The sequence below is a fragment of the Saimiri boliviensis genome, chromosome 13, assembly GCF_048565385.1.
Source record: "Saimiri boliviensis isolate mSaiBol1 chromosome 13, mSaiBol1.pri, whole genome shotgun sequence".
Taxonomy (NCBI): domain Eukaryota; kingdom Metazoa; phylum Chordata; class Mammalia; order Primates; family Cebidae; genus Saimiri; species Saimiri boliviensis.
The window spans coordinates 104454634-104481421 of NC_133461.1; the positions used below are offsets into that span (position 1 = coordinate 104454634).

A 26788-nucleotide genomic window follows, 5' to 3' on the forward strand; every position below is an offset into this window, starting at 1 on the left:
CAGTAGGAAGAATCCTGTACGGGGAATCAGAGCACTGGGTTCTAGAGCTGGCCACTTACAAGCTTGGTAATCTCACAGCTTTACCTCTCTGAACCTCAGAATCCTCTTCTGTGAAACAAGGGGCTTGCATACCTGATTTCTGACCCCTTCCAGCTTGAAAACACTATGATCTATTTAGTTCTTATTCTCACAGCTTTGCCAGTATTGCTGCTCAGTAAAGTGCCACACATGTGTACCATCTCACACACACACACACACACACACACACAGACACACACATACACATACACACACACCCTTCTAGACCCAGATTCTTCACTCAGGGAAACAGCACGAAAACCTGATGCCCCAGTGAATAGCCAGTTTACTCACCACCTTTAGAATGACATAGCCCAGCTGCTTCTGGGCTAGAACCTCATCCTCCTTGTGACTTGGTGCTTCTGCTGCCAAATGAGGTGCGAATGGTGCAATCTGATTTCCACCCCCTAGAGCAACTGCTGCCGCAGCGCTGCGGCCGCCCCTGCCTTTTCTACCATGGATGCTGCATCAGCACAGAAATGCTGAGCACAGCACATTTCTGAGCTTTGGGAGGCAGAGCGGATTGCTGCAGAGGTAAATGGGTTTCCATTCTTCCCATGACTAGTTCCACCCAGTGGGTATTAGTGGTGGGGGGAAATTTACTTTTAAACATTGTGAGCCCCAAAGGGATGGATGTGAGAAACCTTGGCTTTTACCCAGATCAGAGCCCTTTTTTTGCAGTCAGATGGAATCTCCCGGGATTGTGATCTCTCTTCCTGCTCCAGACCTACATAGTAAGGCGACATTTGTAAGTGTTTGTTGATGGTGATGATGACAGGGTCTTTAAAGCATCCTAGGGCAAATGCCTGCTTTTCTTTTAAAGGGTGACATTTCTACAGGCTTCTAGGGTTCAAAGCGACATCATTCAGGGATGATGGGTTGAGCTATTCTTTGTGGTGTTGTCTTTCCTGGCGTAATCTGTTTGGAACAGAACAGGAGAGAGCCTAGGACTCATTAGCTTTGGGGGAGGAGTTTCCGTTTTAATTTTCACAGATGTCTCCCTGAATTGCTCACTCAGCTTTTGGGGTACCAGTTCCATTGGCTAGTCTTTGCTTCCACATAAATCCTATAGCTGATGGACTCTGGGCATTTTTGCCACCCTGAGTTTCAGTTTTCTCATCTGCAAAACAACATGACTCACGGTGTGATTATAACCTGTACATCCTGCACCTGTACTCCATAACTAAAAATAAAAATTAGAAAAAGAATTGCTTAGATGACTTATGACAATGCTTTCTAAATCTTTTAATGATCCCCATTAGTAAAAATCTTACCGTGCACCCCCAGTGTATGTATATTTATGTACTTGTAAATTTTATAATGCACTTATCCATTAGCCAAATATCTCAAGTCTTAATATACACTTAGGTTAAGGTCCATTATTAATAACAGTAGATGTTAAATCACATTTTTAACTATGGTGATAATTTAAAAAATGTTTGGCCAACTTCATATTGGATCTGAGTAAGTCATCACTGTAATCTTGCCGTGTGGTTGCCAAGAGCTCTAACCAGGGGTAGACCTGTCAGCTACACCTGCTCCGGCTGCTTGTGTTACTGCTATTCACTTTCATTAGGGATTTCTTTGCAGGAATCTTTCTAAGCTAAGGATCCACTTTGTGGGGGGTGAGTTTAATTAAAACTCATTTGTATAATCTGCAACTCCATTTACCCCTCATGTTGTGGAAACCTCGCTCTTCCCTCGGGATAATGTATTTTCTGGAAGTGACACACAGACAAAAACCTCCTCAATGTGATCGACAATGACTTTTTTGGGAATATTCGATAATGTCAATCCACATATTGAATATGAATAAAGCTAACTTTACAATATTTTAGATTATAAGGAGGCTCTGATATTTTTTTCCCTGCACTTCCCTGGATGGTTTTCTGCATATCCCCTGGGGTAGCTGCCTGCATCTTGTTTTTTTTTTTTTTTTTTTTGAAACCACTGAGTTAATGGATGTAAACATGCTTTGTAAGTTGCCAAAATGGACTCAACCAAAGTGAGGATGCTGATATCTAGTAAGAATTTCTTCATGTGTAGAGCTGTACTCACTTAAAGCTCTAAGGACCCTTTCAGAAGGGATTGATCTCATTCAATCCTAAGGACCAATAGGCCAGGTATGGTGGCTCATGCCTGTAATCCCAGCCCTTTGGGAGGCTGAGGCTAGCAGATTACCTGAGGTCAGGAGTTCGAGACCAGCCTGGCCAACATGGGGAAACCCTATCTCTACTAAAAATAAAAAATTAACTGGGGTGGTGGCACACACCTGTAATCCCAGCTACTCAGGAGGCTGAGGCAGGAGAATCACTTGAACCCAGGAGGCAGAGGTTGCAGTAAGCCAAGACTGTGCCACTGTACTCCAGCCTGGGCAAAAAGAGCAAAACTCCAACTCAAAAAAGAAAAAAAGAATTGGCCCAATTATTCCTAGTTTGTGATTAGAGTCCTGGGCAGGGTAGGCTGGTCACATGGTCACAGATAGACATTTCTGACTCCAGTGGTGTCCCCTTCATGACTGCTAGAAACATCTCGAATGCAGGTCCTCATTCCTCATTCTCCAGATTGGAGACCCAGGAGACGGATGCCTTCTGGGGTTTAGTATGACCATAGGATTATAAACAGAAAGAATGTAAAATGCTTCCTCATTGTAATCTCAGAGGGTTTTGTTGAGTTGCAGAGAACCAGAACTATCAAAACAGTTCTAGGATTTTAGGCAAAAGACTCAGAAGTCCCTCCCTGGATCTTGAAAATGTCTATTCTTTCTTCAACAGCACTTAGGTTACAGGGTTCTGATATAAAATAAGTGGGATCAGGTCATATTGGGTATTGAGGGAGATACTGCTTATGATCAGACAGATTTGGAAGAGAGACATACAGAATATTTATAAATTATGACTTAGGCAAGGCATCCTAGGCCAGTGTCTGTAGCTCACCCTGGGATGACATTCACAGAAGGAGGGATACAGACTTAAAGTCATTGCACCCTGCAGATTTTCCTGGAGAAATCTAGAATCAGGCTTTTTCTAGAATAGAGTGATAGTCCCTAAAGGGCTCTTTGATAGTTTTCTGGGTCACTCCAAGGCCAGTTGAGAAAGACCGCTTTCCAGAGAACAGTCTGGCTTGACCACTGGAGGTAGTGATTACCTCTGGAGCAAATGTGGCTTCAGGAGGAATAATAGGGTAGAAGAAGCTCAAGGAGCATGTGTTACCCACCTCCAAAAAGAGGGATTAAAACACCAAGAGATCATTTTAAGCATATATTCAGTGAAAAATAAATGGCACTTTAGGGCATTCTTTCTTAATATCTTCTCTGATAATAGCAGAATCATTGCTGGGGATGCTGTCTAGCAAGACTACAGTTCCCAGCTTACCTTGCTATTAAGTTTGGTCATGTGACCGAGTTCTTGTCAATTGAATCTGAACCACTTTCAGGTCTGTTTATTAAGAGAGTAGTGTGTTTCGATCATGCTATTTCTCTTTCCCATCGTATAAACCTAGACATGATGATGACCAGCTTTAGACATATAGATAATGATGATTCTTAAAGGATGGTTGAAAGGTGATTAGATCCCTGAATTGCCATGTGGAGCAAAGCTGCCATCCTACTTCCCACTGAAAACCTGGACTACTGTAGTGGATACTGTGGTAGGGCTTCCCAGGTCTTCCCCTTTAGTCTTGAAGCACTCATTCTCCCAGCTTCTGGGAGCATTAGGTGCTGGTGGGTTGCATTTGAATTCTTCTTTAGGAATTGTTCTTGGCCAAAGAAAGCTGCCTCACCAGAAGTTCCAACCCCTCCCCAAGAAGCATCCCACATCCAATGATTGGACAGTGCTACGTTAAAGGTCCTGGCCTCCATGCCTCAGTTTTGGACAACTCTAAAGGGACATCAGAGCCCCATGTGGCATTGGCTGAAGCTTCTGGTGCAACTGCAACAATCTCTCTGCCCAGATGTTGCTCCCGGGAGGACTCCCCAGTAAAGCTCTAGCATGCAAGTCTTCTAATTAGTCTATTTCCTGGAGAATTCAAACCGATATGCCACTCATATTGTGACTGTTACATTAACATAGGGGAAAAACCCTTATTTATTTATTAGTCTCTACAGTGTTGTGTTTATTTGTTACAGCACCTCAAACTTTGCCTTCTTTCAATTATTGAGTAGTGAGAAACAAACTGACCTGTGGATCAGAAGATTTGACTCCTTATTCTATTTCATAAGGAACTCTTTTTTTTTTTTTTACTTTGAACTTCACCTCTCTTGGCCCTAATCTTATTTGAGAAAGGAAGATGTTGGATTAGATCATTTTAAAGATCTCATCCAACTTTAATAATCTGTGGTTTATCTTCTTTCTAAAAAGTATCTCTTCATGAGGATGGAGAGATACACACTGACAGCTGTATTCCTTAAAAATTTCCACCCAAGCAAAAGATTTGGAATGTGACCCTCCATCGTGACCTCTCTTTTGTTTCTACTCATCCCTTCTCCTTACCTTCTGCCTGCACCACCTGTCCTCTGTTTCCCTCTGATGCATCTCATCCACCAGCCAGAGAGGAGGTCCAGAAAACCTCAGTTGTTTCTTTGAGCTCAGCTGCTTCTGTATGCTTCCAGCTGAAATTCCATCTGGAGCTAACATTGTAGGCCAACTCCTCCTGTGAAAGCTGCCTTTTTTCCATTGTACCTCTCCGCCCCACACCCTAGGGATGGCTTGGGCAGAACTGGCCACTGAGGACACACATTGTACTTTTTCTTCCCCAAGTCAGAGCTCTTTTGCAATCAAAAGGCTCTTGATACATGTCTTTGGGAACATGATGCTATCCCAGGTACTATAACTAGTTATGAGGAACTGGCCCTGCCTTCACTGCACTTACATACAAGCTTGGGCATTGTCACTTGAACAATTAGAAATGGTTAACTTTTTAAAAAAATGGTGTTTTGCAGTTTATAAAGTATTTTTTTAATTACCTCAGTTCATCTCTATGGCAACTTGGTAACTCTGGAATTATTCTTCTCATTTTACAAATAAAGAAAAAGAAGTCAAAAATGACTGCCCTAAGATCACATTCTAGTTGGCAGAGTTTGGATTAAAACCTAGGTCTTCGCATCTTAAAACTTGTACTTTTTTTGTTTCCCCTTTTGCTAATCTAACAAATTTCTTCTCAAGATCTATGTTCTCTAGGCAAGTCACTGGACTCCTAGGAATCTTGGCTTATATCTTGGTATGTAAGTTATCAGTTTGCAATCCACCACTCATTCTCCCAACTAAGTTGGGAATGCCTTAAGAACAGAGCTTGTGTCTTGGTCAATCTTGTGTTTCACTTGAATAACTAAATATTCTTGGTTGACAATAAATCAAATGTGTTCTTACCCCTATAATACCAAAACATTTTTCATTGTGCAATGATGATAGTAATGAGGACTGGTTATATGTAAGGACAATAGGAAGCTGCCCATGGGTATGGCGTTATAAGCCTTGAGAAACATCCCTCTTGATTGCCTTCAAAATACATTTCCTAAGTGACAGTAATATTTCATTCCATGGTATATAAGCGTTTTCATTTTTTTCCTTTATATTTTCTAGAGACAGCGTCTTGCTCTGTCACCCAGGCTAGAGTGGTGTGGCAAAATCATAGTTCCCTGCAGCCTCAAACTCCAGGGCTCAAGCGATTCTCCGTCTCATCCTCCTGAGTAGCTAGGACCACAAGTGTGTACCACCACACCTGGCAATTTTTTTTTTTTTTTTTTAGAGATGGGCTTTTGCCATGTTGTCCGGGCTGGTCTTGAACTCCTGAGTTCAAGTGATCCTCCCACTTCGATCTCCCAAAATGCTGGAATTACAGGCATGAGCCATTGCACCAGGCTGAATATAAGGTTTTAAATGGAGGCCCACATTGATTTAAATTCACTCCTGGTTTATAAAAGATGTCTCCCAGATCCTCTTCCAAGAGGATGTTGGAAGTGGGTTGTGGATGAGGCCCAGTAAAAGAGATCAGCATTTGAGACAGGGAAAGGAAGATCCAAGGAGAGGGAAAATGAGAGTAGATAAGTAGATTTTTGGAATGTTATTGGCAAAGTATCTCACCTGGTAGTTTGGCTGGTACAATTCTTGAAGCTTCAAAAATAATTTTTCTCCTCCTTCAAGAAGCTTATGTCAGAGGTGGGAGTAAAACTAGAGGTGGAGATTTAGATGCTTTGTCCCAATTCTGCCTCTTAAGCAGCTGAATTCCAGGGTTTGGGATTGCTTTGACCTTGAAGCTAACTCAGAGGCAGAGCATGGAGCATCCTGGAAAGGTCCTTGCTGTCTCAGTGTGTTCCAGGCATCAGGCTATGCCACTTCAGCACCGAAGACAGCGCCCAGAGGGTCCCCCTGGAGATGGAGCTGGGACCTCTGCCTGCCGCTGTTTCGACTGGGAAGTTCTGAATGTTTGATTCAATGTCTTCGGCAGGCTGTGCTGATGATTGAAATTTAGGGTCTTAAGAAAGGCTTAGCACCCAGGGGTGTAACTCAGATTCCTTTGGGTTTTCCTCCAGGCTCGAAGTCAATTCCCTTTTGTCTGTCCTTTGGGTTTTAAGGCTCCCTTTTCTTTTTCCAGCAGCCCAAGGCACTCCCATAAGAAAGAGGATACAATCCTGTCACATCTTTTCCTTCTCATAACTGATCTCATTCCCTTAGATCTAAGTAACTTTCTTTCCATGGACCCCTGGCCTTCTGATTTCCATGTGAGAGCTGGCTGTATAGCCTTGGATTGAAGGGAAAGCATGGAGGGACTGAAGCACAATTGGCAGAGAATAGAATTCCAGTTTCTTTTCCATTTTCCAGGCAGTACATGGACCTCTGGATAGGACTCATTTGGAGACGTGGTGCCTTAGCTCAATAGGATATTCTTGCTAGTCAGTATGTCAAGCCCAATTTCAGATCAAGGTAGAAGATAGCCTCTACAGCTCTTTAGAGCCTCAGGGATGCCACATATTGTGCAATAAAGACAAGTTGATGTTCTGTCTCTATGAAAGGCCATCCTGGGTATAGTTCGAGTTATTCAGCAACTGTGAAATCTTGAGTGGGTTATTTAACTTCCTTGAGTGTTAGTTTCCTCAACTATAAAGGGATGGATATCAACAAATACCTAAGTTATATGGATATGAATATGAATATGAATGGGATCACTTATGGGAAGTTGTTTTCTTAACTGTTAGGTAAGCCATTATAATGAATAATAATAGTTCCTGCAAAGTCTTTGATGGGAAGGAATAGGCATTTCTGTCTTTTAATCACTGTGGGCTAGAAAAGTGTCAAATCATGCCCATCACAGAGTATGCAGATAGTGATGTCAGGCCACTTCCAAGGGAAACTTGTCATCCTGCTTTGAGTTGGCTACTGCCTGTGAACTCGGCTTGGGTCCATTCTGCGTCTAGAAAAAAACTTTACATCTTCCATTAACTTAATAAGCCAGGGACACTCATACTTGGTTTATCAAGCAGTCACAGTGTTGCTGGAAACAGCCAGTGACACATCCCTTCCTCGCCATTCCCCATGGGCAGGGAGACAGCTCAGGACCTTGCAGAAGCTTGTGGGTCGGTATGAGTAATTGTCATGTGATTCCACCCATCCCCCAGCTCTCTTCATGTCGCTTCCACTCTTTGCTGCCACAGCTTTGGGATGAAATGACTTTCCTTTAGCGTGCTTAAGACAGACTGCTTTGGGTTGTCTTGAAGGGAGGGTAAGCTGTATCATTACTCAATCTGAGGACAATGCAATTCCTGCCTACATGTTCCTACAGGCATTTAACCCCTCAATAGTTATTCCATGTATCCTAGCATGATTTCTGCAATGATCACTCTATTCCCTCCAACTTTTTTTTTTTTAACAGAACCACAATCTTGTTCATGTATCCTCCATTCCCCATGTAACCATGTGCCTGTGGAGAGCTGACCTCACCCTCAACCCCAGAGTGGTTTTGACTAGGGAAAGGTCTCAGGGAAAGGCTTTCTTGCTCCTAGAAGATGACAAAGGGTCTGGATGAGACGTTAAGTATTACTCCTGCCAGTGTATTATTAAAGCCAACTCTGAGGATGACAGGAAAGAGAGATGAAAATAACCTGAGTCCTTGGTGACACTGCCAAGCCACCAAAATCAATCCGTTCTGAAATCTGCATTTCTACTGGCCTTCCTGTTATGTGAGATAATAAAGCTCTTTATTGATTGAACTGGGGTTTCTGTTACTTGCAGCTAAAAGCATTCTGATACACTCAGTTACTGGTCAGGAGACGGGTCTGGTCATTTATTAGAGATACAAAGCAAACTGACCTGCTATTGAACCCCACAAGTAGTACCCCAAAGTAATGTGTGGAGCTTCTTCAACCAATAGCACTTTGGAAGCTCACTCCTGCCATTCTTAGTCACATGTGTCAGATGACATTTGGTGGCAGTAGGTTGAGGACATAGTCTGCCAGTTTATGGGTTCTATCTTATTACGTGTTCAGATTCCTTCTTAATCATTGTTCCGTTTCCTGTAGGTACCAAGCCTCATTTTATAACTTAACTGCTTGACTGTCTTGTTTTCTTTGTTTTGGTAGGAGGGATGCCCTGTAGTTACATTGAACAAAGGTCCTACAAGGGAAGATCTTTGGCAAGTATTAGATTGGTGCAAAAAGTAATTGTGTTCTTTGCCATTAATAGCAATTATTTTTTGTACCAACCTAATAGAAGGACTCAAAACTCCTTGGAAACCAGTTTTGGAGCCCAAGATCCTGTGTAGAAAAGGTTCCTTGGGATCACATGTATTAGTCTTCCTGCAAGGAACATTTTGAGAGGATATCATGTTTGCCCTCCTATGCACGGCTCTCTAACCGATAACCTCTCAGCTGGAACAATAATTTTCTCCTCTTGACTTTGGGGTATTGCCTGCTTCAAAGGGGTAACAGACAATGGAGGAAGCCATGTTTAGAGACTGCTTGATTCTTCACATCTGTTAGAAAGATGACTGATACACAACTAGAAACCAGAAAAAAAGGACAGGTGGGGAAACTGAGGAACAAAAGAGGCTATAAGGAGATTAATTTTATATTTCCAACAGATCTAATAATAAAATACAGCACAGAAATAATATGGAGCACTTCCAAGTGCAAGTTTTTGTGGGAGAGATACTGTCCCTGTCCTTGAGGGTCGGGGGAGTCCACAGTCTATTTGAACGATGATATAAACAAAGACAAAGTTACTTTAAACGATGAAACTAGTTGAATAGAAGATGTGAACTTAATGTTCTGGATAACGACAGAAGAGCAATCACAAAAAGAGAGAGGTCATTCATCTTTCAAAATTTCAAATGAAATAATAGATAACCATATGAAATTATTTACATATCTTGTCTAGATAATAATCTAGAGAAGAAAGGAGATTTGAGGGTATGCCGGATTAAGAAACTTTATGGAGGATATGGGAATAATTTCACTGCCATTATGGTCAACGTTATTATTACCACTGTTACTCTGACAATAACAGATTCCATTAATTGAGCATCTACAGTAAGTCAGCACCAGGTACTTTGCTACACTTGCTCAGCCTTCTAATAGCTTTAGTGAGATAGAATTTACATTTCATACGATTCACCCGTCGAAAGTATACACTTCAATCATTTTTAGTATATTCACCAATTTGTACGACTATCACAACAATCATTTTCACCTACCCCATCCCCAAACCCCAAATCCATTAGTCCCGATTCTCCCCAGATCTCTACAACCTTTGCTTAAGGATTTTATCTTTTGAAAAAAACTTTTTTGAGATGGAGTCTTGCTCTGTTAGGCTGGAGCGTAGTGGTGCGATCTTGGCTCACTGCAACCTCTCCCTCCTGGGTTCAAACAATTATCTTGCCTCAGCCTCCCAAGTGGCTGGGATTACAGGCATGCACTACCAAGCCTGGTTAATTTTTGTACTTTTTTTTTTTTTTTTGGTAGAGATAGGGTTTCACCATGTTGGCCAGGCTGGTTGCGAACTCCTGAACTAAGGTGACCCGCCTGCCTTGGCCTCCCAAAGGGCTGGGATTACAGGCATGAGCCACCACTCCCGGCCTGCTCAGGGATTTAAACTTAGGCCTGTTGAGTACTGAAGGATTTAAGTGTGAAAACTTACAGCTCCTGAATTCTTAGAATGTTACTTAGCTCTCCAAACCCTATGAGTTTCAGAGTGACTCTGACAAGACAGGTAAGTAGAGAGTTTAGTCTAAATACATGAATAAAGTACTGGATGAATTCTTATTAAATAGAGTCTAGGCTGGGTGTGGTGGCTCATGCCTATAATCCCAGAATTTTGGGAGGCCAAGGTGGGCGGATCACCTGAGGTCAGGCATTTGAAACCAGCCTGGCCAACATGGTGAAACCCTGTCTCTACTAAAAATATAAAAATTAGCTGAGTGTGGTGGCACATGCCTGTAATCTCAGCTACACAGGAGGCTCAGGCAGGAGAATCGCTTGAACCCAGGAGGTGGAGGTTGCAGTGAGCCCAGATCGTGCCACTGCACTCCAGCCTCGGCGAGAGAGCAAGACTCTGTCTCAAACAAACAGAGGCTAACTAAATAAATAAAAATAAATAAATTAGTAGTGTCTAATGTGCTCAATTTTTGAGTGTACTGATTGTGCTAGGATGTTCTAGAATCGTACTCCCGGCCATTTCTTTCTTTTTTATTTATATGCTGCCGAAGGCTGGGACTATTGGAAATTTCAAGTGAATTTTCCTCTGAAGTTTGGGCTAAGAGCTGGGAGCACTGATTCACAGATGCCTAAACAAACAGTGGTTGACATCTTCGGCTTCACCTACAAAATAGGAAGCTGGTTACTAAAGAGCGTGCTCCAAAAGCAAGAGCCCTGTCTCTTCTCCTTTCATCTTTGAGTTGTCTGGCCAAATTGGAAATTTGTATGTGTCTCTGTTTCAGAACTCCCAGCAGATCCCTCTGTACTGAGAACTGGTCAACGTGATATAAACCATAGTTTCTAAGTATAAAAATGTGGTAAATTTGAGATATGGAATTCAATGCTGAATGTTAAAAACATTTGAAACACAAGTACTAGAATATCAACACATAAAGCCATGAGTTGGAGTCCTTCAGTACCTTATTTTAAGTAATCTAGGACAGAGAACCAGAGAGTGTTAGATTTAAAATGGGCCTGTCCAGATTGTTCTCAGCCTTGAGTTTGAGGAAATATTAAGTCACTTGCTAAAATCACCCAGCTATTCATTGCAAGGAGAACTGAGCTTTAAACCCAAGTCTGTCTGATTCCAAAGGGCGTTTTCTTTTCACTGTGCCATTGCACTAAGGGCAAGTAGGGTCATAGAGTGTCTTAGTCCATTTGGGCTGCTGTAACAAATAGGGATGTAGCAGATGGGGAAACTGAGGAACAGACTATAAGCAGGGTGGCTGATAAACAGCAGAAATTTATTTCTCACAGTTCTGGATGCTGTGGAGTCCAAGCTCAAGACAGATTTGGTGTCTGGTGAGGGCTCATTTTCTGGCTCATGGATGGTACCTTTATGCTGTATCCTTACATGGTAAAAGGGGTGAATGAGCTCTCTGCGGTTTCCTTTGTAAGGACACTAATCTCACACTGACGACTGCACCCTCATGACCTAATCACCTCCCAAAGACTTTACCTACTAATATCATCACCTTGGGGGTTATGATTTCAACAGGAGTTTTGGAGGGACACAGATCATAGCATGTAGCCAATCAAACAAGAGAACGGTGAACAAAACACATGCTGACCATATTCTAGTGGCCGTGGAAAATGCTCCTCACTGGAGCAGGAAAGGTGGCTGTGATGCCTAGAGGCTGTTTTGAACAGGAACTCCTTCCCTTCCATTTGCTTCATCTCTCTGGGTTCCTGTTTGTTCCTCTGGAAGATGCCAGGTGGGTGCTGGGAGGATAAGCTTGGAACAGGGACGTCCTTCTCAGCTCTAACAGTCTACAGACATAGGAGCTTATTTATTTCTTGATTTTTTTTTTTTTAAAGACAAGGTCCTACTCTGTCACCCAGGCTTGAGGGCAGTGAAACAATTCCAGTTCACTGCAACCTGTGCCTCCTAGGTTCAAGCAATTCTCCCACCTCATTCTCCCAAGTAGCTGGGACTACAGGTGCCCACCACTACACTCGGCTAATTTTTGTACTTTACTAATAGTAGAGATTAGGTTTCATCATGTTGGCCAGGCTAGTCTCAAACTCCTGACTTCAAGTGATCTACCCTCCTCGGCCTCCCAAAGGGCTGGGATTACAGGCATGAGCTATCACACCTGGCCCTGTTTCTTGATCTTTTAAACTTGATGGGACAAACCATGGCCCTCATGTAAATTCCAGCTTACCTGTAACAGTGCCACTGGTGTGATAGCCTTAGCTTTCATGGCAGGCAGGAGGAGAGAGAAGAGGGAGCAGGTTCTGCCACAGAGGTGGGGACGTGAGCCTCACTCCTCGTTGGACCCTGCAGAGAACAGTCCCTATCCCTCCCTGCTCTCCCACTATGATCCTGGAAAGAAGAATGAGATCATGTCTGAAAAGTGAACGGAACCTCTTAGAGAAAGAAGCTGAGTAACTCCAAGGCCTGCAAGCGCCATCATCTGTCTCTAATTTCTAATCTCAATTCAAGGACCAGATTGAATTGATCTTTTTTTTTTTTTTTTTTTTTTTTTTTTTTTTTTTTTTTGAGACGGAGTCTCGTTCTTGTTACCCAGGCTGGAGTGCAATGGCACGATCTCGGCTCACCGCAACCTCCGCCTCCTGGGTTCAGGCAATTCTCCTGCCTCAGCCTCCTGAGTAGCTGGGATTACAGGCACGCGCCACCATACCCAGCTAATTTTTTGTATTTTTAGTAGAGACGGGGTTTCACCATGTTGACCGGGATGGTCTCGATCTCTTGACCTCATGATCCACCCGCCTCGGCCTCCCAAAGTGCTGGGATTACAGGCTTGAGCCACCGTGCCCGGCCTGAATTGATCTTTTAAAAGATTAAAAGAACTGGTCAGCTCTTTTTTTTTTTTTTTTTTTTTGGACAGAGTTTCCCTCTGTTACCCAGGATGGAGTTCAGTGGCATGATCTTGGCTCACTGCAACCTCTGCCTTCTGGGTTCAAGTGATTCTCCTGCCTTAGCCTCCTGAATAGCTGATTCTCCTGCCTCAGCCTCCTGAATAGCCAGGTGCCAGCCACTATGCCTGGCTAATTTTTTTTTTTTTTTTGGGACAGAGTCTTGCTCTGTCGCCCAGTCTGGAGTGCAGTGGCACAATCTCGGCTCGCTACAAACTCTGCCTCCAGGGTTCAAATGATTCTCCTGCCTTAGCCTCCCAAGTAGTTGACCAAAGCAGGTGCCACCACGCCCGGCTAACTTTTTGTGTTTCTAGTAGAGACGGGATTTCACCGTGTTAGCCACGATGGTCTTGATCTCCTACCTCATGATCCACCCGCCTTGGCCTCCAAAGTGCTAGAATGACAGGCATGAGCCACTGTGCCCAGCCAACTTTTGTGTTTTTAGTAGAAACAAGGTTTCATCGTGTTGGACAGGCTGGTCTTGAACTCCTGACCTCAGGTGATCCACCCACCTTGACCTCCCAAAGTGCTGGGATTACAGGTGTGAGCCACCATGCTTGGCCCCTGAACTGGTCAGCTCTTGAATCAAAGAGCTGAACCCTCTTATTTTCCTCTTCTGGGTTTTCAAATGGTAGTAAGAGCCCCTAATGCCATGGCAATGAGAGCTGTATAAAACCTAGTCTGGAAATGCGGGATGGAAGAGGCTCCTTTGGAGTTGGCAGCCTTGAGAGACAACAGGGTCATCTCCCTGAAGGTCTTTTTCTCCATTTTGACATTGCCCATTGCAGCTAAGATGTTAAGGAACAAAAGCATGGGCTCTGGTGTCATGCTATGCTCAGTGTAAATGCCAGCTTTGATCCTTTCTGGCTTTGTGGTAGCTGGTAAGCTACTTAACTTCTCTGAGCCGATGTTGCAGGATTGTTGTGGAGATTATGCCAGAGGATGGATACTTGGAAGTGCTTGGCACATATTAAATGCTCAAAAATTAGAAATCACTATGGCCTGTTTTTTTTTTTTTTGAGACAGTATCTAGCTTTGTTGCCAGGCTGCAGGTCAGTAGCACAAACATAACCCACTGTACCTTCAACCTCCTGGGCTCAAGTGATCCTCCCACCTACAGGTGTATGTACCACAGCTGATTAATTTTTTTTTTTGTAGGGATGGGGTCTTGCTATATTGCCCAGGTGGTCTCAAACTCCTGGGCTCAAGTGATCCTCCTGCCGTGCCCTCTAAAAATGCTGGGATTGCAGGCATGAACTGCTGTGCCTGACCTTTTTTCTTTTCCTTCCCATCAGATGGGTAATGTGCAGATGTCATAACAATGTTTGAGCGAGGCACATCTCACACAAGAGCCTGAAACTCAGTCATCATGCTTATGAACCACAGAAGGATCTGGCCTGTTTTAAGCACTAGGTTTTTTATCTCTTGCTCCAAGTTCACCCTGGCAGCCTCTGAGGATGAGGTTCGAGGTAGGAGTGAGAATAAGCCATCCATATGTCAGGCTTACTTTGAGCTGGGAAGAGTCAAGGAAAATCTGCGGAAAATGTCATTTATGCAGCTCTTCCCTGCTCGAGATACGTTGAAAACCGAGGGAAGAGAAAATATGAAGATGGAGAGCTGGGAATTGGAAAACCTGGATTCCTCCAGCCGTGACTCGCAGAGAGATCCTGGGCCAGTCCTTTCCTCTTGCTGGCTTTGGACTCTGCTCTGTCCTGTGGGTTTAAAAAGTTGAAAGCTCCTTAGAAAAAGCACATATTACAGTTTGGACAAGATGATCCTCCTCTGCGAAATATCTTTCTACTTAGCTCCCTAAGGACTGAAATTCTATGCCAGCACCTCCTCCCCTGCAGCCTGCAGTCAGATAGGGGTTTTGTCTGCTTGGACAAATGCAGTCACTGATGAATCACTGAGGACATCATGGCTCTGGGAAGGCTGAAAGAGGAAAGACCAGCACTGGGGTGAGAGGAGAAGAGAACACAGACAGTAGAGGCTGCCAGGCCTCAATACAGCTTCCACCTTCCAGCATTTGCCAAGGGCCAGGCCATTGGCCACCAACTGACAAAGTATAGAGAGGGAGAGAGGGACCCAGGGACTCATTGTGTACCCTTGGGAAGTCCACTCCATCTCCTGGGGTCCTGTAAAAACAAGAGCACTGGGCTGTTTGCACTCTGAAACTGACTGCGCCTGCCTGGGACGATGCTGCCCAAGGCGTTGGAGTGCCAGGGGGTAGCAGCCAGGAGCTCTGCGGTAGAGACTTCCAGAGCCTGCTCAGAGGGAAGGACAGAGCTCATGACTGAGGCGAGCTTTCCTTCACCTCTCTCACAAGCCCTTGATGACAGATAGGAGGAATCGTACCGATAGTGGGTGGTGGCATATGGCAGGAACCCCTCTTATTCTCACTTGTAGTATTATTTTTTTTCTTTTTTCTTTTCTTTTCTTTTCTTTCTTTCTTTCTTTTTTTTTTTTTTGAGAAAGAGTGTCACTGTGTCTCCCAGGCTGGAATGCAGTGGCGTGATCTTGGCTCACTGCAATCTCCACCTCTCAGGTTCAAGCAATTCCTCTGCCTCAGCTTCCCAAGTAGCTGGGATTACAGGTGCATGCCACCATACTTGGCTAATTTTTTGTATTTTTAATAGAGACAGGGTATCACCATGTTGTCCAGGGTGGTCTTGAACTTCTGACCTCAAATGATCCACCTGCCTCAGCCTCCTAAAGTTCTGGGATTACAGGTGTGAGCCACCGGGCACGGCCTATTTTATTTTTTTCCACAAATATTTATTGCCCCCATTATGGGATTATCAGACACCTGTTCATATCAGTGTACAAAACACAAGAATTCCTTTATAAAGCGTGTACTGTGGTTCACAGAGACAGACAATAAAAATAAACGTCAAAATCATGTGTTAATAGCGTCCTATGTGATAAGGACTCCAGGAAATACCGGATCGGGGTTGTGACTTCGGGAGTTTTAATTGGTGGTAGTCGGGGGGTGCAATTAAGGTAGGTGACTTTTGAACAACGATGGGAAAGACCTTTGCTGGCCAAGGGGAGAATGGAGACCTTACTCAGAATATAACTACACATTAATATTCACAAAATGCCCTTTAATGATGCTATTCATTAGTGCCACTTGTTAATAATTAATAAATGAACTATTTATCTGTTTATTTTTTTCCCCTTAATAAAGTCTTAATGGGAGAAAAGCTGGAAAGCCTAGGAGACACAAAATGTGGACAAAATGTCCCTTTTCCTATAGATGTTCCTGTTTCTCCCCTTATTCTTTCCACAGCCACCTGGGATTTTCCAGGCAGGCTCTGCCTCCTGTCCCTGCCCCCTCTCTGCTCTGCTCTGGTTCTCCTGGGATCCTGTCAGTTTCAGTCCGCTGCGGGCAGGCCGAGTGGAACAGCCCTGCCCGGCGGAGGGGGACGGGAGAGGGAGAAGGAACCCTGTAGTTCTCCATCCGGCCGCGCCCACCCCTGCCGGCCTCGCCTCAGCTCCCTCCACAAAGCGGCACTTGTCTGCAGCTCTGGTTTCCAAAAGTGGTTGGGGCTCCGAGAAAAAATGCTGCACATGGAGGCAGGAGGCGGGAGGCTCAGGTTCCCCTCCCGATGAACCAGACAACCACCGGCACAGTGACTCAGCTGCAAGCCTTTGCAGTCGTCAAATTAGAAATAAGGGTAATAATAATAATATTAACCATGATACCAGATGAGGGTTCTTGTGAAACTTGAATAAGAAAAATGTTTGAGCCAGAGGGGTTGGTCAGACCTGTAATACCAGTACTTTGGAAGGTGGAGGTGGGAGGATCACTTGAGGCCAGGAGTTCCCGGTTCCAGCTACTTGGGAGGCTGAGGCAGGAGGATCGCTTGAGCCCAGGACTTCTAGGCTGCAGTGAGCTGTGATTGCACCACTGCACTCCAGCCTGGGTGACAGAGGGAGACCCTGTCTCAGAAAGAAAAGAAAACAACAACAACAAAGTAAAAACAAATAATAATAATAAAACTCAAGATATGATTCTGGATGCAGGGCAGGAAGTCATGTGCTCTGTTCTGAGGGGCTAGGCAGGAACAGATGCTCCTGTGGCCTCAAGGAGTCTGTGTTTCCACAGGGAGGAGATAGGTATGCCTTCACCATAACAATGCAGCCTGTGGTCCAAACCTCCCTGGAGCTCTATCCTGGCCTGAGGATTGTAAGAATCCCCTCTCTGCACTGGGTTTGAGTAATGTAACTGTAAATGAGGCTGGGTGCAGTGGCTCATGCCTGTAATCCCAGCACTTTGGGATGCTGAGGCAGGTGGATTGCTTGAGCCTAGGAGTTCCAGATGAGGCTGGGCAATAGAGCAAGACTTTGCCTCTACAAAAAATTTAAAAATTTGCCAGGCCTGATGTGCACTCCTGCATTTCCAGCTACTTGGGAGGCTGAGGCCAGAGGATCACTTGAACCCAGGAGTTGGAAGCTGCAGTGAGCCATGATTGCACCACTGCACTCCAGCCTGGGTGACAGAGCAAGACCTTGTCTCAAAAACAAAACAAAACAAAACAAAAAACAAAACAAATCCAAACAAACAAAATGTAAAGTTTGTAAATGATTGGACCGACAAAATACAGTTCAAGGACATATGTACATTTGGGGTGGGGCTTGTGTTTCACCTATGGAATTTGGGGATCTGACAGCCAGGTAGCTCCTAGGATGCTGAGCCTGGAGGGATGAGTTAGAAAGGCTGGGGATGTGGCCAGGATGCTGGGAGTGTGGTTAGGATGCTGGGGGTGAGATTAGAAAGCTGGGTGTGATCAGGATGCTGATGGTGTGATTAGGATGCTGAGGATGTGATTGGGATGATGAGGGTGTGGTCTGGATGCTGAGGGTGTGATCAGGATGCTGGGGGTGTAGTTAGGATACTGGGTGTGTGATCAGGATCCTGGGAATGTGATCAGGATGTTGAGGGTGTAGTTAGGATGCTGAGGGTGTGATCAGGATCCTGGGAGTGTGATCAGGATGCTGGGGGTATGGTTAGGATGCTGGGTGTGTGATTAGAATGATGGAGGTGTGATTAGGATGCTGGGGGTGCGATTAGGATGCTGAGGGTCTGGTTAGGATGATGGAAGTGCAGTTAGGATGCTCTGTGAGGAATGCTCTTCCGGCCTGAAGGACCACATTCTCACTGGCGATCCTCATAGATGTTGTTTTTCCTTCAAAGCCCTCTGTGAATAAGGTGAATTTTTACATTTTGTTGAGGCAGAACAATTTTATTTGAGCATGTGCTCTGTGCCCATTTTCCATTGCTTCCCTTGTATTTTTAGTTGATTTGTTAGGGCCCTCATTACCTTGTAGATAATACCTCTTTATTGGCTTACTATAGTGGTTTTTACGGATTGTGGTTTAACTTTATGATTTTTTTTTGTAACTTTGTTGGGGTATAATTGGGGTATAATTGGTGAACAATAAATGACACATATTTAAAGTATTTGATTTTGTGAATTTTGGAATACATGTACACCACTGAAATATCACAACCAGAATAACATATATTTTCATCTCCCCCCAAAACAGTCTTTGAGCCCCTTGGAAGTCTGTCCTTTTCTCTACTGATATCTCTAGCAACAAGTGAGATCCTTTCTGCCACCAAAAATTAACTGACGTTTTTTAGAGTTGTAGGTACACAGAATTATACAATCTACACAAGAACAGAAAACCAAACACTGCATGTTCTCATTCATAAGTGGGAGCTGAACAATGAGAACACATGGACACCAGAAGGGGAACATCACACACCAGGGCCTGTTGGGTAGTTGGGGGCTGGGGAGGGGGCAGGATTAGGAGAAATACCTAATATAGATGATGGGGTGATGGGTGCAGCAAACCACCATGGCACGTGTATAACTATGTGACAAACCTGTACGTTCTGCACATGTACCCCAGAACTTATAAAAAAAGAATTATACAGTCTATACTCTTTTTTGTCTGACTTCTTTCACTCATCATGATTTTGGATTTCATTCATGTTATTGCATGTATCAAAAGTGTGTTTTTGTTGCTGAGCAGAATTCCATTGTATGGGTATACCATGATTTATCCATTCATCTACTGATAAACATTGGGGTTGTTTCCAGCTTGTGACTATTAAACATTGAGCTGCTGTAAAAATTTTTTGTACAAGTCTTTCGATGTCAAGTAGGAAATTGACAGCTAAAGACAAAAGCATAATTTAAGATAGGGAGACTACATGACCACAGAGAGGTAAAGCCCAGGATACTGACGGGGAACAGTGTTGTAGTGGTCCAGGTAGCTGGGATTTGGGATTTTCATTTGGAGAGCAAGACAAGAAGAAAGAGCAGGTTGGAGTCAGATCTCAAAGGACTTTGGAGTTTATGCTTAAGACTTTGTTTCATTCAATGTGCAGTTGGGAGCCATGGAAATTTTCTTTTGTAAGGTGGGAAAGAACAATAAGATTTCAACCCTGTTCAGATGAACATTCCCTCCATCTGTATTTACTGAAGAGTTAAGCTAGATGACCAGTTTGCCTTTACCGTTTGTATTGGGTAATATTTATTTATTCTTTAAGTGAGGGGCCAGCCCATGGCAGAGTTCCTTTTTTGGGGAAAGGAACCTCCTATCTGGCTCATGTCTTTCCCCACGTGTATAATATCATGAACATGTATTACTGTGGACTGTCCTCCTTCCCAGGTGTCATTTAGATACTGGAAAGTATGTATTCCAGCAGGGTTTGTAAAATGTAAAAATGGAATTATGGTCAATAAATTCTAGCTTCTCACTAACTTCCATCGAAAATGAAAGATGTATGAAAATTGGAATGTACTATTGCAGAAAAATATCACCCTTTGATAGGGTTTGGCTGTGTCCCCATCCAAATCTCATGTTGAATTGTAATCCAAATTGCAATCCCCACATATTGTGGGGGGAACCTGGTGGGAGGTGATTGGATCTTGGGGGCAGTTTCTCCCATGCTCTTCTCATGATAGTGAGTGGGTTCTCACAAGATCTGATTTTTTTTTTTTTAAACGAAGTCTCATTCTGTCTCCAAGTTGGAGTGCAGTGGTGTGATTTTGGTTCACTGCAACCTCCGCCTCCTGGGTTCAAGCGATTCTCTTGCCTCAGCCTCCCAAGTAGCTGGGACTACAGGCACATGCCACCACACCCAGCTAATTTTTATATCTTTGGTAGAGATGGGGTTTCACTATGTTGACCAGGTTGGTCTTGATCTCTTGACCTCATTATCTGCCCACCTCAGCCTCCCAAAATATTGGGATTACAGGCATGAGCCACCATACCTGGCTGATATCTGATGGTTTTATAAGGGGTAGTTTCCTCTGCTTGCTCTCTCCTCCTGCTGCTTTGTGAAGAAGGTGCCTGCTTCCCCTTCCATTAAGATTGTAAGTTTCCTGAGGCCTCCTCAGCCATGTGGAACTGAGTCAATTTAACCTCTCTTGTTTATGAAGTATCCAGTGTCCGTGTATGAGTCCATTTTCACACTGCTGATAAAGACATACCCAAGACTGGGCAGTTTACAAAAGAAAGAGGTTTAATAAACTGACAGTTCCACATGACTGAGGAGGCCTCACAATTCAGGTAGCAGGCAAGGAGGAGCAAATCATATCTTATGTGGATGGTGGCAGGCAAAGGGAGAGAGAGCTTGTGCAGGGGAACTACTGTTTATAAAACCATCAGCTCATGAAACTTATTCACTATCACGAGAATAGTACAAGAAAGACCCACCCCATGTGATTCAATTACCTTCTACTAGGTCCCTCCCACAACACATGGGAATTCAAGATGAGATTTGGGTGGGGACCCAGCCAAACTATATCACTCAGGGAAGTTCTTTAAAGCAGTGTGAAATGGACTAAAACAACTTATAAAAGACATTCTGTGATACTTGGAAGGGACTAGGGGAGAGAGAGCTTCCTGAGACTTGAATAGAGAGTTATATAGTCAGCCTCCCTCCACAGAGGGGCACTGGCAGCTGGAGACAACAGAAAAATCAACACTTCGATCACATTCTCATCTTTGCCATTGGCTAAACCTAACTAGAAGACAGAGATCATGGGGTCCCTACTTGATGTGGTTCCTACAAGGAGAAAGTAGAATGGAGAAGGTGAGAATACACCTGGGAGGTGTGTGAACGCCAAGACCCCTGTCACATCTACACCTGCCCTAACCCTAAACCATGCTCCAGCTTTCACCCCGCTTTGTGCTGGGTCACCCTGGCCCTCTGGCTTCTGGTTAGATCTAGCCCACAGGAGGCACCACCAGGAGGCTCGGCAGGGTGTTTATTCCTCTGGCTTATCCTTGCTGTTTTGCTGCACTCCATGCCAAAGAACCAAAGGTTACAGCTCCTATTAGGAGGCCCTCCCCATACAGCTACTCTCTCCAGGTTCTGGACACCAAGACCATCTCTTGTGCCTTTGGAACCTGGGGTGGTAATGCGTCCTCCATGTTGCTAGCCCTGGGGCACTACACCATGACTTGCTAGTTTCTTCTAGTCTTGCTCTCGCCTCTGTTAATAGTCTTTTGCTAACTCCCTCTTTGAGATGGCTTGCACTGCCATCCATTTCCTGCCAGGACTCTGATTGTTTATGTTGTGCAGGGACTAGATACTTCCTTGCAAGGTAGAAAAGACCAGAATGTATTTTAGAGCACGGTTTGTTATTATGGTTTCTTCTCCAGCCGTACAAGCTGATAGGAACATAAGTTGCACTGTGGCTGTGTTTACTAAAGATCGTAGCATATGAAAAGTGGGTCAGTGGTTTCATACCTGTTCTAATTTATCTTTTGGCAGATGGCTCCATCTCTAATTCCCCATCCACTTTTCTTAATTAGGCTGCTGAAATGTTCTTTGCTGTGGAAGTTTTGTTCTTTTCAGAGTCCATCAGTCTTCTCTCTGGCCCTGCCCCTCCCCATCCAGGGGTCTCTGCTTCATTCCTTGCCTAAGCTAGGTGTTTTCTTAGGCTCCTGGTAGAGTTGCACAAGAGATAAACTTTTTTTTGTGATTCTTGGTTTTTCATCAATTGATGAAGGAATTAGGAAAGGGCAGATGTTATTTTAATATTAGGAAGTTTGTAGTCCTTATCAGGTCTGGCGTCTAATTACACACAAAATACTAACTCTAATAATAAAATGTTAAAGACATTTGAACATAAAAATGAGCATAAACCAGGAGTAAGTTTATGCAGTCAACAGATATTTATTGAATGCATACTATACTATGTACCAGGCATTATTCTAGGTACCAGGGAATGCATTGTGCCAATCTCAGCCTAATGGTATTAATATTAGGCTGGTATTAATAGGTATAATTAGGTATTATGAACTTCTTAATGCATTAGTATATCTGCTAGCTAATTAAGTAATTAATTGAATTAGTAACTGTTTTGCACATACAGTGGAGATTTATTGGATTTGGTGCGGTCAACACTGAATAGTGATGGTCTATTGATGGAGTTTATTTAGAACGTGTCACAGCTGTGCCTACCATATAGCATGTTATCAGGCAATGTGTATCCTGTATTATGGTTAAGAGTACAGGCTTTGCAGTAAGAGAAGTCTGTCTTCAAAGCCTGGCTGTGCTACTCACTATCTGTGTGATTATGGACAAGTATAGCAACCCCTCTACGCCTTAGCTCTATTGCTTGTCAAATGGGAATGATTAGACTAGGTGCGCCTACATGGTAACTGTTTATGTGCACAACCCTAGGATGCTTACTGTCTCCTCTGTATTAGAGTAATCTTTTTCAGACTGCATGTACCTTTAGGGCAGCTCTGTGTCTCTCACGGTCCCTAACATAGGTGCTTGATTGATGATTATTGATTGATTGGTGATTATAGTTGCTAACACTGACCAGATGCCAACTATGTGTCAGGTGGCACTATTCTGACCCTTGATGTAGGGACAACTTTATGGAGTAGGAACTCCTATTTACCCACTTTTACACTTGAGAGGATGGAGGTAGAAAGAATGCCAAGTAAACTGACTAAGATTGGCTTGGTATGGTGGCTCACTCCTGTTATCTCAACCTTTGCAAGGTCAAGGCAGGTGCATCACCTGAGGTCAGGAGTTCGAGACCAACCTGGCCAACATAACGAAACCCCATCTCTACTAAACATACAAACATTAGCTGGATGTGGTGGTGCATGCCTGTAATCCCAACTACTTAGGAGGTTGAGGCATAAGAATCGCTTGAACCTGGGAGGCATAGGTTGCAGTGAGCTGAGATTGCACCATTGCTCTTCAGCCTGGGTGACAGGGCATGACCCTGTCTCAAAAAAATTGACTAAGATTATTGAGAAAGTGAGAAGCAGGGCCAGGATTTGAAACCAGGCATCTGGCTCTAGAGCCTGCATGTTCACTACTACACTATGCTGTTTCTGGGGATGTGTTTAATGAGGTCCTGCAGTTACAGCAGTAACACTCAGGACATTGGTGGGGATAAAGATGGCTATACAGGTCCTCACATTCTCTAAGTTGGGGAGGGATGCAGCTCCTTTACGTTACTAAGGCATTGCATTCATTTAATTCCAGGGTGTGTTCAGTGCCTGGTGCATGCTTTTTTGAATTTGCTACTGACCCATTAGGGTAGAGTTGCTTGTTCTTTTTCCTTCAGCTATGCAGACCTCTCTAGGCAGCCTCACTTTATCTCCCTTATACTTATGCAAAATTTAGGGTTCAAATTATTCCATGGAATAGAGCAAACCAAGCTACCTGAATATGCGCCCATGATCTTCTAAGGCCCTGTCAACTCCATCACCAGCCTGGGAGGATCACTGACTCAAGAGGCAGTGGTCTAGGACCCTAATGGGAAGAATGCTGGCCTGGAGGTCAGATATTTAGCCTCAGTTCCAGCTCTGCACGTTGCCAGGCAAGAGCCATATCCAGGCAATTTAATCTCTTGAGTTTCACTTTCTGTTTGTAAACTGTAAAGACCTTTCCCAGCTTGACAGCTGCAATTCCTGTAATTTCTGTCTTACCTGCCTGACTGTATTTCACAAATATTTATTTGAGGGGTGCTGATATGGTTTGGCTGTGTCCCTGCCCAAATCTCATCATGAATTGTAGCTCCCATAATTCCCATGTGTTGTAGGAGGGACCTGGTGGGTGGTAACTGAATCATGGGGGCAGTTTCCCCTATATCGTTCTCATGGTAGTGAATAAATCTCACAAGATCTGATGGTTTTATAAGGGGAAACCCCTTTTGCTTGGTTCTCATTCTCTTTTGCCTGCTGCCATGTAAGATGTGCCTTTTATCTTCTGCCATGATTGCAAGGCCTCCCCAGCCCCTAGAACTGTGAGTCCATTAAACCTCTTTTTCTTTATAAATTACCCAGTCTCAGGTAGGTCTTTATCAGCAGCATGAAAGCAGACTAATACAGCTGCCAGGTGTAAAGTCTACAGCTAAGTATGAGGAAGCTATGATCTTTGCATTTAAGCAGCTCTTGGTCTGGTGGACTTGGAGAGTTGATATTCTGGGAAGGGGATAATCAGGTATCAGAATAACCAGAGGCACCTGTTAAGAATGTAGATTCCTGGTCCCCGCCTCCAACATGTTGAACTAGAGTCTCTGGTTCTTATGCATGACAAGGTGGAGAACTGTCACAGTTCGTCCTTGGATGATGGACCACAGATGGAACGCCCAGCAGGAGGTAACTGCTCCACCGAGGATGGCATTCATCTCTGTACCACCTGCATGGTTTTTGCTGTAACTGCATGAGCCTGCTCTATTATTTACTTAATAGTTTTCTTTAAATTCCTTCACTTGACGATCTGAAATGTATTTATTTGAAATGAAGACTATGGCATAAATGTCGATGGTGAGCAAATACTGCTTGCCATGCTAGAAAGCAACTGTAAAAGGAATGCAATGGAAAAAAAAAATCATGCTATGCAGCTAGACACTGCCGAGGCTATGCACTGTCTAAATGGGTTAAAATGGGTGATTAGCAAGTATCAGAGAGATGAGCTTGTGCTCAGAGAAAGGAAGCTCAGTTACTGAAGCAGAGGTCAATGCGATGTGGATGCTGATCACTTGAATAGTGAACAAGAAGAACAGCTCTCAAATGTATTTTCTTGACCTTTCTTTGGTAAACATTTTAGGTACAGACCAGTATATGAAACAAATTAACAACAAAAGCAAGACAAAATCCCAAACAGCTGCTCTGCCAAAATCCAGGATAGGGAATCTATTTTCTCCCATGTCAGACCCTAAAGCCCTCGGATTGCAGTTGGAGAAGTTCTGGTTTAGGGGAACAGGAGACTCCTGGAGGCCTGGTGAGCATGCAGGTTTGTGGTTTCATGAGCCTTTGTTCCAGCACGGACTGCAGGAGTAAGGATAAAGGGTAGGTGAGGGGGCCTGGCGTGGTGGCTCACTTCCGTAATCCCAGTGCTTTGAGAGGCAGAGGCAGGAGAATAACTTAAGGGCAGGAATTTGAGACCAGTCTAGGCAATATAGTATGACTCTGTCTCTACAAAAAATTAAAAAATTAGCAGTGTGCAATGGTACATGCCTGTAGTTCCAGCTACTCTGGAGGCTGAGGTGGGAGGATCACTTGAGCTCAGTAGGTTGAGCTGTGATTGTGCCACTGCACTCCAGCCTGGGCAACAAAGTGAGACCTGCCTACTAAAAAAACCAAAAAACAAAAACAAAAACGTAGGTGAAGGAGAGTGACGAGAGGAGATTGGGCACATTTGAGCGATTTTGTGAGATTTTCTGACCCAGGAGTAAGATTATTCTGTTTTATTTTACTAGTGTCCTCAGATTTAGGGAAAGAAGAGGAGGGCGTGTTCCTGGCCCGGGGCAAATCACTGGGTTTGTCCCTTTGCTCTGGGAGGTACAAGCAAATCTAGGAATAGTGGCTATGGAAATCCAACCTATATTTCAGTTTCTTTGTAAAGAAAAATGTTTTTGGAACTTGGGGTTATCTGTGCTCCTGTTTCTGTAGCTCTAGTGAATCAGGAAGTCAACTGAGTTCAGAGGGAATCCTCATGTGCTCATTCCAAGCACTTCTTGGGAATCTTCTGTGATGCCCGATTGGAAGACTTTGACCCTGGGGAAAAGTCTAGGCTGAATCAGTGTGTTCAGCTTTAGAGGTAAACCATAGTTAGATGAAGCTGTCATTCTTTTTTTTCCCCTTAAGACAGAGTCTTGCTCTGTCACCCCAGCTGAAGTATACTGGCGTGATCTCAGCTCACTGCAACCTCTGCCTCCCAGGTTCAAGTGATTCTCCTGCCTCAGCCTCCCAAGTAGTTGGGATTACAGGTGCTTGCCCGCACACCCAGTTACTTTTTTTGTATTTTTAGTAGAGAAGGGATTTCATTATGTTGGCCAGGTTGGTCTTGAACTCCTGACCTCGTGATCTGCCTGCCTCAGCCTCCCAAGGTGCTGCGGTTACAGGCGTGAGCCACCACGCCTGGCCTGAAGTTGTCATTCTTAGCATAGGAAGTTTAGCCAAGATGGTGGCCAGCTGCGGTGGGTACGGTAGCATTCCATCAGATTCCCTTTGTGGGCCTGACACACACAACCCTGGGCTCCTGGGAATATTGGCTGTGAGTGGCTCAGAGCTGGGATTTGCTCTTAGCAATCGGGAACTGCTTTCTCCAAGGCTGAGCCCTTATATCCCTCTCAGGGGGTGGCTTGA

The 26788-nt window shown here is 44.1% G+C and overlaps 1 long non-coding RNA gene and 1 other non-coding gene across 2 annotated transcripts in view; one reads left to right on the top strand and one right to left on the bottom strand.

Moving 5' to 3' along the window:
* Positions 1-337: 337 nt before the first annotated feature.
* The window catches only part of LOC141580877 (uncharacterized), a 64895-nt gene continuing 38444 nt past the window's right edge, over positions 338-26788 (top strand). Inside the window, exon 1 of the long non-coding RNA XR_012513310.1 lies at positions 338-612. This is a non-coding gene — a long non-coding RNA (uncharacterized LOC141580877). The remainder of the gene's footprint in view (positions 613-26788) is intronic.
* Positions 14431-14533, bottom strand: LOC120360661 (small nucleolar RNA U13). The gene has a single exon (XR_005577107.1). It is a non-coding gene; the product is annotated as a small nucleolar RNA U13 (small nucleolar RNA).